At 44.9% G+C, this 17,088-nt stretch overlaps 1 protein-coding gene and 1 long non-coding RNA gene across 5 annotated transcripts in view; one reads left to right on the top strand and one right to left on the bottom strand.

The window, feature by feature from the left end:
• Positions 1 to 16,207, top strand: part of LOC114094279 (uncharacterized) — a 46,238-nt gene extending 30,031 nt beyond the window's left edge. For all 3 annotated transcript variants that reach the window (XR_003583002.2, XR_003583001.2, XR_003583000.2), the window contains exon 5: positions 14,306 to 16,207. This is a non-coding gene — a long non-coding RNA (uncharacterized lncRNA). The remainder of the gene's footprint in view (positions 1 to 14,305) is intronic.
• Positions 1 to 17,088, bottom strand: part of St3gal3 (ST3 beta-galactoside alpha-2,3-sialyltransferase 3) — a 193,473-nt gene that overhangs the window by 28,946 nt on the left and 147,439 nt on the right. The gene's annotated exons all lie outside the window — the stretch shown is intronic.

The raw sequence follows: 17,088 nt of genomic DNA, 5'->3' as shown, positions 1-17,088 counted from the left end.
CTCCTTTTGTGTCAGGACTGAGCTTATAAAATTTTTGTAAAGTTTCTGAGTCAAGCTTGGATAGGATTTTATCTGCTTCCCAATGTGTACTGGATGTCTTATGCTAACAGAATCTCCTAAGATCTAACCAAATGATTTTGGCATATTTTTTTCCCCTTTCTTATCCACTCCCCTTTTTTCAAAGATTATTGGCAAGTATATTATGCAAAAAAAATCTTGTAGCTCAGTGGTAAGGTGGCTATATAGAATGCGTGAGGCACTGGCTCGATTCTTTTTTTTTTTTTTTTAAATTTTTTTTTAAAGAGAGTGAGAGAGAGGGGGAGAGAGAGAGAATTTTTAATATATATATATATATTTTTAGTATTTGGCGGACATAACATCTTTGTTTGTATGTGGTGCTGAGAATCGAACCCAGGCTGCATGCATGCCAGGCAAGCGCGCTACCGCTTGAGCCACATCCCCAGCCCACTGGCTCGATTCTTAGCACTACATATAAATAAATAAAATAAAGGTTCATCAACAACTAAAAAAATTATATTAAAAAAATCTTATTTTTTGGTAACCTATAATGTGTGTTATTTTTGAAAAACCACAGGTAAACGCGCATGCGCGCGCGCGCACACACAGAGACATCTATAACCCTATAACACAGAAGCAACCTTGGTATACATTCACACATATTTTCTGTTCCCATCACTTTGTAGCCTGATGTTCTCCTAATATAAAGACTGTATCAAACAACAAAAACTATAAGCTGCTGGAAATGCGATATGTATCAACCCTAAAAATTGACATGTAAAGGATGGATAAATGAAAATGTTGCCCCAGAGCAGGAATTGCCACATTAGTAATAGCCAAAACAAGTTCAGGGACTGATCATGGAAAAAGCATTAAATAGGACTAATAACGCCCCGAGAACCTCTGCCCTTAGTGTGTAAACTATTCCTTTTATGACCTGTTTTGAGACACTGGCCACTTCACCTCATTCTTTTGTCAGGACTTCATGTTTTAAGCGCTTATTTTGTAGCCTCTTTTTTATATCCCTTGAAAGACTGGGTCAGCCCTTCTCTGCCATTTCCTTCTGCTATTTGGGTATACTCCTCTGCAAAGGGCACTCTTTTTCCTTCCTATGTATATATATTTTAAATCTCTCCCTAAACCCCAACTTCAGTGCTAAGGGCAAGTGCTCTACCATTGAGCTGCAAATCAGGTCTATTTTTTAAAAATATTTTTTAGTTGTGGACGGACATTATGCCTTTATTGATTTATTTATGTGGTGCTGAGGATTGAACCCAGTGCCTCACACATGGTAGGCGAGCGCTCTACCACTGATCCACAACCACAGCCCCTCAGGCCTATTTTTAAAGCTTTCTATTAGGAAAAATTTCACATATCAAAAATAGAAAAAAACAGTACAGTGAACTCCCCATGGACCTACTGCCCTGATTCAGCAACTATTAATGATGGTCTATTTTGTTTCTCTTATATCCCACCCACTTTCTATGTATTAGTTTAAAAATCCCACTGCACTCTGTATACTGGTGGTTTATTATGTGATATCATTCATAAAATATTCTAGCATTAATTTTTAAAAGACAGATACCTTAAAGACCAACCACACCTAATAATTACTCTTAAAAGGATTATCACATCTAAAAAAATTAACTATAATTTGTTAATATCAACAAATATCCAGTTTTCAGATTTCTTCTAATGCACCATTAGTGTTTGTTGGTATTGCTGTTGCTTTTCTAACAGTTGGTTTGATTAGATCAGAATGGAAGCAGAGTCCACACACAGTATTTAGCTGATTTCTATATCTCTTAAATCCATAGGTTTCCTCCTTTCTTCTTTTTCCTTATAACTTGTTGGTGAAGAAAACAGGTTGTTCTATAGGGTTCCCCACTCTAACCCACATTTTCCCAATTGCATTCAGATGTTGAACACATTCCTCATCCCCTGCATTCTGCATACTGGTGGTTAGAGTTAGAGCTAGTAAGAGTCGAGTGCAATCTTTTGGCAAGAAGACATATAATAGACAGTTTTTGTGAAACACATGGTTGCTTCCCTGTGGTGTTAAGACTGTCACTGGGTTACAGCATTCCAGGCTGGAGCTCATAAAATTCCAGCCCCTTTGCACGGAAAGCCTTTAGCAGCCACTGAAGCTGCCTACATGCACCCTGCTTTAGGAGATGCTAGGATATTTGTGTAAACTTTCATAAATTTCTATGACCTTTCTCTCAGCTGCTTGGTTATCCTAAAGAACTGGTCATCCAAAAAAGATTTTGAGATAAATGCTTGATTTTTTCCTTTTATTTACCAATTTTCAGGACAACGAACTGATTCTTTAGCATTCTCCAAAGATGATGATAATTTCTTTTCCCTTTTAATCATTGAACATTTTGGTTGGGCGTGGTGGTGGCACACGCCTATAATCCCAGCAGCTCAGGAGGTTAAGACAGGAGGATCACAAATTCAAAGCCGGCCTCAGCAAAAGTGAGATGCTAACTCAGTAAGATCCTAATTCTAAATTAAATACATAAAAGGGCTGGGGATGTGGCTCAGGGGTTGAGTGTCCCTGAGTTCAAGCCCTAAAAAAAAAAAAAAAAAAAAAAGTATACATTTTAACATATTTGATATATGCCAATCTATTGTGATCGTTATCATTATTATTATTATTATTTATTTATTTTTTTGTAGTGCTGAGGATCAAATCTATAGCCTTGTGCAAGTGCTCTACCACTGAGCTCTACTCTAGTCTTGTTATTCTTCTTGATGTTCAGAGTATTTGGTCTTTGGCCAGTGAAGCCTTTTCACCTTGTCTCCTTGATCCTTTGGTCATGCTCTAATACTTGAAAAGATGCTATAAGCTTACCTGGTACATTTCTTGCCCCAACCTGGAATCAGTCATTTTCCCAAAGAGCTAGAAATGGTATTGAGAGACCACCACCTGTGTGGCTAAGGAATTCTCATACTGCTATGGGTTAGTCATTGTTTTCCAGATGGACCAAACTGGGAAAAAACCAAAACCATTTATATTGGTATTCTCAATTCAAATTTAAGTTTAATAAGATTTGTACTTTTAAATAGCTTTATTAAGATATAATTCACAGCATAAAATTCAAGTTTACTTAAACTTTTTTTTTTTTTTGGTACCAGGATTAAACTCAGGGGTACTTGACCACTGAGCCACATACCTAGCCCTATTTTGAATTTTACTCAAGAGACAGGGTCTCACTGAGTTGCCCAGTGCCTCGCTTTTGCTGAGGCTGGCTTTGAACTCAAGATCCTCCTGCCTTAATCTCCGAGCCACTCCAGGGATTACAGGTGTGTGCCACTGCACCTGACTGACTTAACATTTTTTGATTTTATAATTGTATCTTTTTCTTAAGCTGATATCCCTGTTTCTAGTGACATTATGATAATTACTTAATTGCTTTATCCTAACATATACCTGTAGAAAATATATGATAGTTTCAGAATATCAGTATTATTACTCACACTTCTTTATTAAAAACAATTAAGGTGGGGCTGGGGATGTGGCTCAAGTGGTAGCGCGCTTGCCTGGCAAGTGTGCGGCCTGGGTTCGATCCTCAGCACCACATACAAACAAAGATGTTGTGTCCGCCGAAAACTGAAAAATAAATATTAAAAATTCTCTCTCTCTCTCTCTCCCCCTCCCTCCCTCCCTCTCTCTTTAAAAAAAAAAATTAAAAAAAAAACAATTAAGGTTTCTTTGTAGTTGTTTTTGCCTTCGGTCCTCTGTATCCCACTATATGCATAGACAAATTACTTTGGTTTTGCCATCTGAAATAATTTTGCTGAGTTTAATTCATCATTAATATATAGTTGGGTTCATCTGTTTCTTTTGCATTTGCTTTTTAGGGCTGCTTTCTCCTCATTTAAGATTTACATAGTTCCCAAATTAAATTCACAAAACAAAACATATTCAGAGAAATCTAGCTTTCATCTCTGTGTCTATCTCTTGTTAAAATGCTATCTCTTAATGGTATTTATTTTTATTAGCTTTCATTTTATTCTTCTTTTGATTTTTGATAAAAGCAAATAAATAATACCTAGATATGTGTATATGTAGACATTCTTATTTCTTTCTTTTTTTTTCTTTTTGGTACTAGGGATTGAACCCAGGGGTGCTTTACCATTGAGCTACATCCCTATCCCTTTTCATTTTTTTTTAATTTTTAATTTTTTAGTTGTAGTTGGACACAATACCTTTATTTTATTTGTTTATTTTTATGTGGTGCTGAGGATCGAACCCAGTGCTTCACATGTGCTAGGCAAGCGCTCTGTCACTGAGCCACAACCATAGCCTTTGCCAATGTATTTGTAAAAGAGATTCCTAGAAGTATTTGCTGGATCAAAAGGAAAATTCATATATGGAATTTTCTCTGTATTGCCAAAGTCCCCTCCACAGAGATTGTACCATTTTCAAATACCCACAAGCCATGTGTGAAAGTGCCGCTCCCTCAACAGTCTCATTGTCAGAGCACACTGTCTAACACTCCTATTCTACTGATCTGATGGGAAAAAAAATAGCATCTCAGCCGGGTGCGGTGGCATACAACTGTAATCCCAGTGGCTCAGGAAGTTGAGGCAGGAGGATTTTGAGTTCAAAGCCAGCCTCAGCAATTTAGTGAGGCACTAAGCAACACAGTGAGACCCTGTTTCTGAATAAAATACAAAACAGGGCTGGGGATGTGGCTCAGTGGTAGAAGTGCCCCTAAGTTCAATCCTGGGGACCAAAAAAAAAAAAAAAAAAAAAAAAAAGAGCATCTCACCAGAGTGTTAATGCTTTACCACTGAGCTACATCCTCAGTCCTTTTATTATTTTGAAACAGGGCCTTGCTAAGTTGCTGAGGGTCTTGCTAAATTGCTGAGGGTGGCTTTAAACTTGCAATTATTTTGCTTCAGCCTCCCAAACTATTGGTGTTATAGGTATGAACCACTGTGCCAGCTATTGTTTTATTTATTTGTTGGTATTGGGGACTGAACCCAGAGGTGCTTAACCACTGAGTCACATCCCTAATCCAATTTTTTAAAATTTTTGAGACAGGGCCTCACTAAATTGCTGAGGCTGGCTTTGAACTTGCCATCTTCCTGCCTCAGCTTCCTGAGTTGCTGGGATTATAGGTGTGTCCCACTGTGCCCAGCTGCTGTTGATTTTGAGAGGGGTCTTGCTATGCTACTCAGACTGGTTGTAAACTCATGGGCTGAACCAATCTTCTTGCCTCAGCCTCCAGAGTAGGTGGGAGTATAACCATGCACCACTGTACCTGGCTGGCATTTTTTTAAAATTACAAATTAAATTAATAATTGTTTCATATATGCAAGGGCCATTTGCAGTTTTCAGTGAACTTCGTTCAGATCTCTTGCTGATTTTTCTATAGAATATTAGTTGTTTTTTTTATCTTTTTTTTGAAGCTTTTTATATATTAAATATATAAGCCCTCTGGGATATAATTTATATTTCTTCCTGTTTGTTTTATTTACTTGGCTTGTGGTATTTTCTTTTTTCTCTTTAGCAATAGATTTTTTTAAAAAATGTAGTCAAATATATCAATCATATCCCTTATTACTTATGGATTTGGGGTCTTAGGCAAGGTTTCCTCATCCCCATCTCACAGGGAAATTCATCCATACTTTTTTTCCAGGATGTCTTCATTTTATTACATTTAAATCTGTGAGCCATTTTGGTTGTATAAAGATTAGATCCAATTTCATCTATTTCCATATGACTAGCAAAGGACTCTGTTTTAGAACTATTCTGTGTGTGGCTCTTCACATTTTCTTAGGCAATTTTCATGTTTTTCCAGGTTTTCCTTCCTTGCACCCTTGACTATAGCTGAAGGATTCAGGAAGTTCTCTACTGTGTCCTTGTTTCACCTTGTGCGGAGCTCTGTCCTCCTCTTCCTTCTCCTTCTCTGGCCACCGACAAGTTTTCATGGCTATGGGGATCAGGTTTAGGATGTGAGCAAGCACCTGGAATATGCTATATTCTTTGTTATCCTACAACTCCCAACATGAACAGTAGAGAACCCTGAAAGGTGTACCAGTCTCGGCCAGTACCATGGCCTCCCCAGCACATCCTCCCTCCATTACCACCACCCACCATTACCTTTTTATCTATCTTCACCAGGTTTTTAAGAAGCCATCTGCCAACTCTGCCATGTTCACTGAAGATTTCAGCACCTGTCTTATCTTCCATACAAACCCATTTCTTGCGCACTCAGAAATTTCAACATCATAAGGTTCTGGCTCACAGATAACCTACTTGACTTCAGTCACTCTCATCTCCATTCCAAGTCAGCTACTCAATTCTACCATCACATTCTGGAACTTTTCATCACTTCAAAAATATTTATTTCCAATTACTCTCTGAATAAGAATTCCTAACATTCCATTTCTTTCTCTCCTTTGCTTTTGCCATTCCTAAGCCCCTTGGCTCCCACCCATACCTCTAGTCTACTATCTCTCTTGCCTAGAGCCCATCCATCTCTTCTGTCTTCCTCCCACAGGACCAAGTATCCCCTGGTTCCTTGACTTTTTGGACCACTCGTTAGGCAAACCCAACTAGACATTAATGAGCTTTCTCTAATCCTACACTTTTGCACATTTTATAGTTGAGGTGCTTTGAAAACACACATGAATGGACATGTGTGCTCACACATACACAGAGATACCACCTGGGCCTTCACATTTGCTCAGCAGCTATTCCAAACACTGTTCACTCCTCATACACTCTCTGTCGTCTTCCAAACTTCTCTAAGCAGACATCTCTTCTCCCACCCACTTCACAGAGAAAACCAAGACCATCCAAGGGGAACTCTCTCAGCTTCTTGCTTCCTTAAATGCAAATCTTTTAGCTCCTTTCTCTATCCTTAAACTTGGCTTCCTTATATCTGTACCACCAAAGCTCATCATTCCATCACGCCTTGGACCTCATCCCTACTTGCTTTTCCTAAGCATATAAACTCTCTCCCACATGAAAGCAAACTCAGCAAACTTTGCTGACCATGTACTCCCCTGAGCTCTAAATCTCTCTTTCCATTCCTTCATAGCCAAACTTCTAGAAAGAACAGTGGATATTCTGTCTCCTTTCCTCATTTCCTACTCATTTCTCAATCTAATGCAATCTGGATTTTCCTCCTGAGATTACTACTCTCTTGGGAATGCACCATTTATAGATCCCTGAACATGGTGTCTTCATGCATTTACCAGGCAGCCTCTCTGCCTGGCACATCTGCCTCTGCTCTACTCCTCAACCTCCTTTCCTCTCTATTTGCCTGGAAAACTCACTCTTATTCTTTAAGTTCTAATGCTACTTCCTCTGGAAAGCCTTCCTTGGCTTCCCAGGTAGATTTGTACTCTTCTGCTAATGTTCCCTCTGCACTTTGTTCAGATCCTGGGAGGTGGCTCAGTGCCTGCCCAGGGCCATAAACAACAGGAAATGTGGGGGCGGGTGATAGTAAAGGTTGTGTGTGTGTGTGTGTGTGTGTGTGTGTTCTGCAGGTGGCTCGGGCTAAGCCTCACACTATACCTGGAACAGAATCCAGGAGCTTCTCTCTTGACCAATATGTCAGTTGCGGGAGCCTGGTCAAGGCAGTGGCCTTTAAGGTATAGAATGATGGGTCAGGCTAGTGGGGTATGAAGGACACCTGACCTGCTTGCCCTGACCAAGGGGGTAGCAGGGCAGGGTGGGCAGGGTGCGGCAGGCTCCAGCAGACAGGCCCCAGCCCGCCAGCCCTGCCAGAGTTGCTGCACGCGAGGTGGCCTCAGGATCGGGTTTCAGCAGGGTGTGGGGGTGCGTGAGAAGGCACAGGGGAAGGAGGAGGCGGAAATTACACTGGAACCTGCTAGTCTTTTCTCTTTAGATCTTCGAGCCTAATAGTTTGAAGGCTTGGGGCCTTAAGAGAGCACATGCTGGGGGATGATCGGATTCCTGTACCTCTCATAACAAGTCTGTGACTCCAGGATCTACAAGGCTGCTCTGCCCCCAGTCCTGAAGACTAAGACAGGATTATGAGTAGGCATAGGGGGCAGTGTGACCATCCAGGAAAGGGAACCTGGGACCCTCCTAAGGGTTCCTTCAGCTTACTGCATGGACCAGTCACTCAGCACGGCTGAGGTGCAGTGAAGAAGGTGAATGTCCCCAACCCTGGCTCATCAACTTAAACCACTTTCTTTTTTTTTTTTTATTAATTAATTAATTTTTTAGATATTGATGGACTTTTATTTTATTCATTTATTTATATGTGGTGCTGAGAATCGAGCCCAGGGCCTCACACATGCTGGGCAAGTGCTCTACCACTGAGCCACAACTCCAGCCCCAACTTAAACCATTTTCTAAGGCCCAGAATATCAAGCCTGCAGGCAAAGCTGGCTGAGTCTTTTTAGGAGTAGAGAATGGTTATATTTGGGCACCAGAAGATCCAGTATAGGGCCTTGCTCCTCATTCTTACCCTCCTGAAATGAAAAATGTGCCTCCAGGGGTAGGTTTGCTGGATTAGGGCTGCATACAGCTTCAGCTTTACATGTGTGTCTGGCAGGGTGGCCAGCCTTCTAGCCACGTCTCCCAGTATGTTTGAGGAATGCTAGCAGCCCAGGAGGCAAAGGGAAGGCAGAACACAGTAGTGGGGACTTAGGCCAGGGACCACGGCACATCGTTTGTTAGATTCAGTCACTGGCCTGAAAAGTGAGATTCACCCAATGAGATGAGAGCCAAATCCCACAGATCCACCTTCCTAGAATCTGCTCTGGGAAGTGTGTGTGTGTGTGTGTGTGTGTGTGTTGGTGGTGGTGGTGGTGGTGGTGGTGGTGGTAGGGGTAGACAAAGCAGAGGCGGCGCATGGGTTTTCTAGAATCTACGTGGTCTAGCTTGGGATGTGGCTGCTGTAGTTCCTCCAAAAAGGGTCCTGCATGGTAAGACTCTGGTATATGTTCAAGCAACCAAGGTAAACACGCTCTAAATGCCTTTCAGGCTATGCCATGCTGCCATTTCTCTTGCTCATCCCATGGGAGAACAAGAGTCTGAGAAGAATGGTGAATGTATAGGGCATATGTCCTAAGAGGAGCAGCTAAAAGCTAAAGAGACAAGCAGCAGGTGCCCACTCACAAGTACTGTTCCATGCCTGTGCAGGAAGCTCCTGGCTCTGCACTATATGTAGGATGAGATGGAGTCGGAAAAGGCAGCTCCATCCAGCAACTGCTTGCCCAATCAGTGCTAGGTCCTGTGTCAAGTGCTAGGAAGAACCTAAAGGTAAATTAATACTGGTCCTTCACTCAAGAAGCTCATGGTGGAGACAGGGAAATGACCAGAAGGAAATAGGTCTTCACAGCCTATATTTTGGAATCATAAGGGATTTAAAGGTCATGGAATATTCTGGGCATACAGGAAAGGCTTCTTGAAGATGATGATGAAACAAGTGAGCTGGGCCTTGAAAGATAAATAACTTGGGTAGGAGAATGCTGAGGAGGTATTTGAGCAGAGGGTGGCACAGACAACGCCAGACGGAAGAGAAACCCAGCAATCACCCATTCAAGGGGAGGACAGCTATTGCTGAGGCTGGCCAGGGTGCAGCAAGGACGGAGGGGCTTCTGTCTGGTCCTGCCTGCAGGGACTCTGCCCTCTAGTCCCACCTGGGAGGGTGGAGCAGTGTGTGAGGAAGGAATGAGTGGGCAAGTGCATCCTGATGGGCGTGATGCAGCAGCTGAGGCGCAGACACTGCGCGGAGGGGGGGGGGGGGGGGGGGGGGGGGGAGAAGGCTGGCCAGGGCATGTGTCAGCACTGCAGGGCTGGCCTGGCGCCCTGAGGCTGTGTCAGGACCAATTTCAAGCTGCATCATCACTGGTGACTTCAGGCACTCAGTTCATGCTCTTTCTTGCTGGCACCTTGCAGTGGATGTCTGTCTCTCACTCCTTCTGCTGCCCTGGCTTCTCATTTTTCATTCTGGATAATCCTGGTTGAGCTGACTCTACCCCACTGCTTTTGGGATGGGCACGCATCCCAGGCTAACCAACCAGCAGACCACTTCTCAGTAAGTCATGAACAGGCACCTGACATAAGTGTGAGGCATGGTTCTTCTCTCTAATTTCACATTTAGACACTGGGGGGAAGTGGGAATCCCTCTATTCTTTTAAGAGAGTAAACTACAATGATCATGTGAGCCTAGAAGAGGGATGAGCAAACTACAGCCTCCTGGCTATCTGCTCTGTGCCTACAGTGTTTCACTGGAACATGACCATGTCCACTCATTTCCACTATGACTATGGCTGCTTTCATGATATAATTGCTGAGTTGAACAGTTGTGATGGAAACTATTAGGACCACAAAACTGAAAATATCTACTGGCTGTCCTTTAAGGAAAAAAAACTTGCCATCCCCAGGCCTGGAATACTTGGGACCATCTTCTACAGCTACATGGCCAAAGCTAGCTGTAGGACAGTTAGACTCAGAGGAAAGCCCATAAGGAACAGGGAGAAAGATTCGGTGTGAACCTTAAATTCAGGTGGGCCTGAAAGTTCAGCTTCTGAGCTTAGCTGTGTAAACTCATATCTTTCCTTTTTGGCTTGAATTAGTTTGATATTGAGTTTCTACCAACAGCAATTGTTCCCTAGAGGATAAAGTTTAAGCTCTTTAGACTGGTTTACACAGTCATCTGGCTCCTGTCTACCTCTCCAGTCCTACCTAGATACCTCCATTCCTGTCCCTTTCTCAGGTCTCTGGCTTATCCAACTACTTACAGTTTCTAGAATCTGCCAGGCTCCCAACACCTCCCTGACTTCATGCTACCGTTCCCTTTGCCTAGAATTCTCTTCCCCTTCTCAGTCACGTGCTAAATTTCTGCTTACTCCATAAGCCTGACTCCAGCATCTCTACCTCCCTGAAGCCTTCCTTGAGTCACACCAAGCTGACCAAGCCTTCCAGGATGTCACTGGTTCCACCAGGCTGTGTGGCATTCCTAGCACAGAGCCAGGTGCTGGGTAAATGCCTGTGGGCTGCCAGTGGGAAGACTGGCTTGGGGTGACAGCCTCCACAGTGTGCAACTTCCAGGGTCAATCCAGGCCAATGTGCCCCTCATCTGTGGAGGTCTGGGGCTGCCTCTGTGTGGCTCCTCATGGACACTTTAATCTCCCTGCTCCAAAGGGCCAGACTTCCAGAGATGCCGCCACTGTTCACAGCCACCCCACCCCTCCTGGGTCTGAAATGCTGCCAGCTACTGCCCCTCTGTCTGCTTAGGAATTGTGGCCACATCTGTGTCCAGACAGGCTGGAGCCACACACATGACATGTATGACAGGCAGGGAGGCCTGTGCTGAAGGAGGAGAGGAGAGGCTGAGCCAGAGGCCCTCAAGGGGGCAGTGCCTGGGCTCCTGCTGACAGGCTCCCAGCGACGCTGCTGACAGCCTGTACCTAATGTGGAGGATGGAGGGGAGGAGAGAGGCGGCATGGGAGGTGCAGGAGAGAAGGGAAGCCGACAAAAGAAGCTGCTGCAAGAGGCAAACGCTCCCACCCAGAGAGTCTAATGTGGAGGATGAGGTCAGACTGCCCCCAGAGGCCATGTAACCTAAGGGCCCACCATCCATCTCTCCAAGAGGCACCAAGTCCCAGCTTATACCAGGCATTGTGCTAGTCCTGGGGACTATGACAATAAAGAATTCAGTCCCTGCCTTTGTGGATAATGGGTGAGGCAGCCAAGTAGAGGCAGTTGTGAAATAAGTGATAAACATACAATAACAACACAGTAACAGCAGTGAATAGTTTCCGAGCTCTTGCAGTGTCCCAGGCACTGTGCTAATGATCTGTGTGCATTATCTTATTTAATCCTTGCAATGACCTCATGGATCAGCACTATTTATAGCCACATTCTTATTTACCACATTGCTTTTGGGAATACACGAAAGTCACTAGCCCCTTAGGGAAACACTATCAGGGGCAGAGAGGACAGAACCAGAACTGCAGGGTTGAGGAGGGAGAGGGTAGAGATGGAATGGAGGCTGGAGAGGAAAGTGGGTGGGGAAGTACAGCGCATGTCTGTATCAACAGGAAGGAGACCAGCAGAGAAGGGAGAGGGGTGCAGGAGAAAGAGGAGGGGAGGCACACAGGGGCAGGACACCTTTTCCCTGGAAGCAGCAAGGAGGGTGTTCTCTGGCACACTGCTAGGGTTGGGGATTTGGGGAGTGTGGGGCAGGGTGTGGACTGCAGTGATCTATGGATGGAAAGGACTGGAACAGTCCCATGGCAAGTCAACCAGGACAGGAGCAGGAGCAGTCCACAGTTGGGGACCATGAAGCCACAGTAGTGTATCACTAGGGGTCATCCCAAGCAGCCCGGAAACACATGCAGAGAAAGATGTTAGAAGGATTCAAACTGAGTGTGGGCACTCCTGCAGCAGGTTTGCTGGAAGGATGGACAGGGAGGAAATATCAGCGGTTCATAGGACCATGGCACAGGCACAAGGGTTCTGGCTAAGGCAGAGGAAGGCAATGCTGGGCTAATGCAGCGGATCGAGCCCAGTCCTAGGAGCCATTCTTTTTTCTTTTTTACTCTCAGTTGCCCAGATCCTCACATTCCACAAAGAGAAATAACAATTTTACAAATGAATCTCTCTCTTGCCAACTGGATGGTATCCCTTGAAGTCACTCTAGATTCATCTCTTTTTCTTGGCTGCCTTTCATCAGCAAGTCCTGTTGGTACAACTGCTAAACATTCTAAATTCACCCACTTACCTCTCTCCATCTGCTACTGTCCAAGTTCAATTTGTGACTTCTTGGCTCCTGTAGTTGTCAATGGACAGTTCTTGCCCATCTCTCTGGTCAGAATGACATTCCTAAATCAACAACCACATCACACCATTCCTCTGACTAGAACTTTCCTGCTGCATCTGAATAAAACCAACCACAGGCTACAGGGTCTTGTCCCCACCTACCTCTCACGTTCTCCTCCCTTATCTGCTACCATTCTGTCTACCCTGAAATACAACAAACTTTTCTTGTGTGTGTCTGGCTCTTTCCTAAGGCTGGCTCTTTGTTTGCATTTGGCCCTCTGTTCAAATGTCTTCTCAGAGAGGCCTTCTTTGACTCTTCCATCTAAGTGGGCTTCTTCCTCCAGTCACTCTCCATTACATCACTGTCTTTATTTTTCTCACAAGCATTTATCACTACATAAACTTATCCTGTTCATTGCTTAAGCTCTCCTATGTATACTTGTTTATTATTATATGAAAAACATAAACCCTGTGTGAACAGGGAGCCGCCTATTTTGTTCCCTGCTATGGACCCCAGCACATAGGACTGTGTCTGGCATAGTAGGTGCTAGATGAGTATTTATTAAATGAGACCAGAGACCTGTCTCCTCCCAATCTACAAAACCATCTCTATCTGCTCCACGTCCTCCTCTTTCCCTCTTGATAAATCTGAGAAAGTACCTATTCTTCCATCAAAAATCAATCTGTCCACATGTGCAATGTCTCCTGGGTCCTCCAGAGTCCTCGCAATGGCTTGCAGGCCTCGGTCTTCTCTGATCTCTTCTTGCACTACTCTCTCCTGCTCCACTCCAATATCTACACTCTACCTCCAGCTGTTTCTTCAGCTTGGAATGCTCTTCCTCCAGATATTCACTGGCTCTCTCCCTCCCTATGTCCCACCTTTATTAAGACTTCAGTCATTCTCTGGGCTAAATCAGTTCAGCAGGGATATGCCCTGACCAGCCTATTCACCACTCCAATCTGCTTTGGTCACCTGGACATACTTTCTTTTCCCCCATAGTATTTATCTTGACCTAATTTATAATTTACTGATTAGTTGCTTATTGTCCCTGTTTTTTTTCTGGTAGAATCCAAACTTCTGTGGCCATGAGATAAGGAGGTTCTCCTGGATTACTTGGGTGGGCCCTAAGTGCACCCACAAGCGTGCTGAGAAGAGACAGACAGCAGGAGGCTTTACCATACAAAGAAGGAAAGGTGACAAGGCTGCAGTGGCCAAGAGTGGAGTAACATGGCCATAGGACAAGGGATACCGGCCCCACTGGAGAAGCTGCAGAAGTTGAGAGATGGCTAATCCTCTAGAGCATGGGGTGGGGTGGAGGCACAGTCCTGCTGAACTGATTTAGCCCAGGGATACTGATTTTGGACTTCTGGTCTTTAGAATCAGAAGAAGAAGAACCTGCTACAGGAGCCTAACACATGGATGTTACTTTCTGAGCTGTATACATGGGGTTCCTGGAGAAAGGGAAGGTTTCAGTTGTGTTATTTATTTTTTTCTCTTTTCTCTTTTCCCTCTCTGCTCAGAAATGAGACAACACAACAGTGAATAAGCAGAAGCCACCTTGTCAGATGAGACTTTCTACCCAGGAGGGGCACAAGGGCAGTCATTGCTGACCCCTGTCTACTCTCACTGCCTGCAGTTCGAGGAAGAAGATGGAGAAAAGATTGAAAACTGTGACTGTCACCAGAGGGTTCAAATCCCAGACATCTAGATGCATGTACCCAACTGGTGGCTGCTAAATCTCCATCCCAAATCTAGACCCCAAGTCCTGCACTCAAGACTTATATAGCCAACTTCACCTGAGCATCTTGTCCAAGATAGCCCACTGGTGCCCAGGTTCACCAGAGTAGAAACAAGGAGCCCATTAGCTTCCCCTAAACCTATCCCTCTTCTCTTCTTTCCCCTGAAGAGCACTCAAGTCACAGAGTAAAGGGGCGACCTATCTGGCTGTTTGCTGCCTCAAGGGCATTCACTGTGGCCTAGTTGTGTCTCCCTGAATGAAAGTAGGAGGGGTGTGCCCCCTGTGCTGGCCAGGGAAGTAAGGAATCCCTGCACCCACTAGGCTGGAATCACATCACGCTCTGTGTCACTGCCCCAGGTTGGCAATGCATTAATGCAGACTGTTCTTGGGATTTCCCATGCAGGTCCCCTTTGGCTTCAGCTGGGGTCTCTTCCATAGGAAAGTACTCTAGCTGCTCTCTGCAGTCCAGGTACTCCAGCACTGTTCCTAACTTTAGGGACTTTGTGTGAGGTTGCAGGCATAGAATTTTTCTCTTGCCAAGCACCAAGTGTCAAATAGAATGGGCCAAGCTAACGATAGCTGAAAACCTCACCTGCCACAGATCTACTGTCCAGGTGCACACGGGAAACTGCCTTAAGAATTCCAGGTGCTGGGCTGGGGCTCAGTGGTGGAGCACTTGTCTAGCACATGTGAGGCACTGGGTTCGACTCTCAGCACCACATAGAAATAAAATGAACAAAATAAAGGCCTATCAACATCTAAAAAATAAAAATAAATAAATAAAAAGAGATATTGTGTCCATCTACAACTAAAAAAAAAAAAAAAAGAATTCCATCCCTGGCACAAACACAGATGCCAGCACTCCCCACTTCCGCTTTCCTCACCTCTACAAACACCCCAGCCCCACATATCCAAACACAAAAGCCCTATATTTCACTCATGAGAGTCTTTCTCTCTCTCTCTCTCTCTCTCTCTCAGTGCCAGGAATGGGACCCAGGACCTCATGTATGCTAAGCACGTGCTCTGCCACTAAACTACACCCCCAGTCACATGCCTTTAACACCACATGCCGAGTACCTAGAAGAGCACCTAGAATATTGTAAGCAATGAATGAACAGTCACAAGAATGGGCCCTGTACACAGGACAGTGGCCTGTCACAGCCATAAACTATGGGCTGAAACACTAAGTGACCCCCAAGCTCCTCTATATCCTGCTGTAATCAGGACTATCCAGTCAACCCACTGGGAGGAGGACGGGAGGCTTGTACAGGTCATTCTAGGCACACGACACCTCCCCAAGACCCGGCACTGCCAATCCAGGTAGAGTAAAGGGTCGCGGAGACAAGCAAGTCCCCATTCCTTTGTATTTTTCTCTAGTCTTCCCTCTTCTGCAGTTTTCTTTTCTATCTTGCTCCTTTGCCTGCTTCTGCACTAGAGCATGAGCTCCATGAAGGCAGGGACATTTGTCACTCACTGCTCTCCCACCAGTACCTCAAGCAGAACCTGTCACTTAACAGGTGTTGTTCGCTGAACACCTGTTGAATGAATGACTGTAAAGGGCTAAGAACGCCTCCTGCCTCCTGGATTATTGTGAAGATGCACTGAGATAAAGCATGGGAAGTTCTTGGCACACCGTGTTGCTCAATAACTGTCAGCTTCCTTCACCTCCCTTCCTCCCCTCCCAGTTTTGGTATCAGCCATGCCCTCCTTCTCCCTCAGGGAGTGCCAGGTCAGCGGCAGGGCTGATGGAGGAACCGCCTCACCAGAGGCCCTAGTGGAACTTCCTCAGCCACAGGCAGGCTTGTACTGCTCCACACATCCATCTCTATGGGTAGGTGTGAGCCACTTTGCTCTAACTCAGGAATCTGGAGGCTCCAAAAGTCTTGTCCTCACAACAGATCTTTGAGCCAAAGGCTCAGGAACTGTTGTCCTTATAATCCCACCCACAGCAAAGGTTTACATAGCAACACTGCCTGGCTGTACCCCAACCCCTTTCTCCAGAGTTCTCTGCCTGCCATGTATACTGGCCACCTTGTTCCAAAGAGGCCTGAGGGCTCCACTCACCAGAGGCTGCTACTGTCCCCACGTATAGGGAGGGTCTTGGGAACAACTATCCCTGGTCAGATGCTCACCTGGCTGATGCACTCTGGTCATGGCTGCACCCTTCTGGAAAGAACTGAGTCCTGTTCCAATTCTAGCCCCTAGCACCTTTCTCCTCACTTTAGGAACAGAGGCTGTTTCCCATACAAGAATCCCCTAGAAGCACAATCAATCTGACTAAGATTTCTGGTCTGGAGAATCTCTGTCCCTATACTTGGATGACTAACCTTGCTGGACACAACCTACATAGGCACACAGACTGCCGTCACAACAGACTCATGGTCTTCTCTTGCCTGCTCTGCTGCTTGGCATTGGCAGTCTTTGGGGTTGTCCCTGAAAGCAATCTCTTCCATTCTCCACAGCATCCCTTACAAATACCCTCCATTCCTCTCACACATGGATGTGGCTCCAGAGCAGAGCCACCTAGCCAGGCTTGGTCAAGGCCCCTGGAGTCCATCACACATG

Source organism: Marmota flaviventris, chromosome 10 (assembly GCF_047511675.1).
Source record: "Marmota flaviventris isolate mMarFla1 chromosome 10, mMarFla1.hap1, whole genome shotgun sequence".
Classification (NCBI taxonomy): Eukaryota; Metazoa; Chordata; class Mammalia; order Rodentia; family Sciuridae; genus Marmota; species Marmota flaviventris.
The sequence above is the reverse complement of the archived record's forward strand: the minus strand, read 5'-3'. Positions and strand labels throughout refer to the sequence as shown.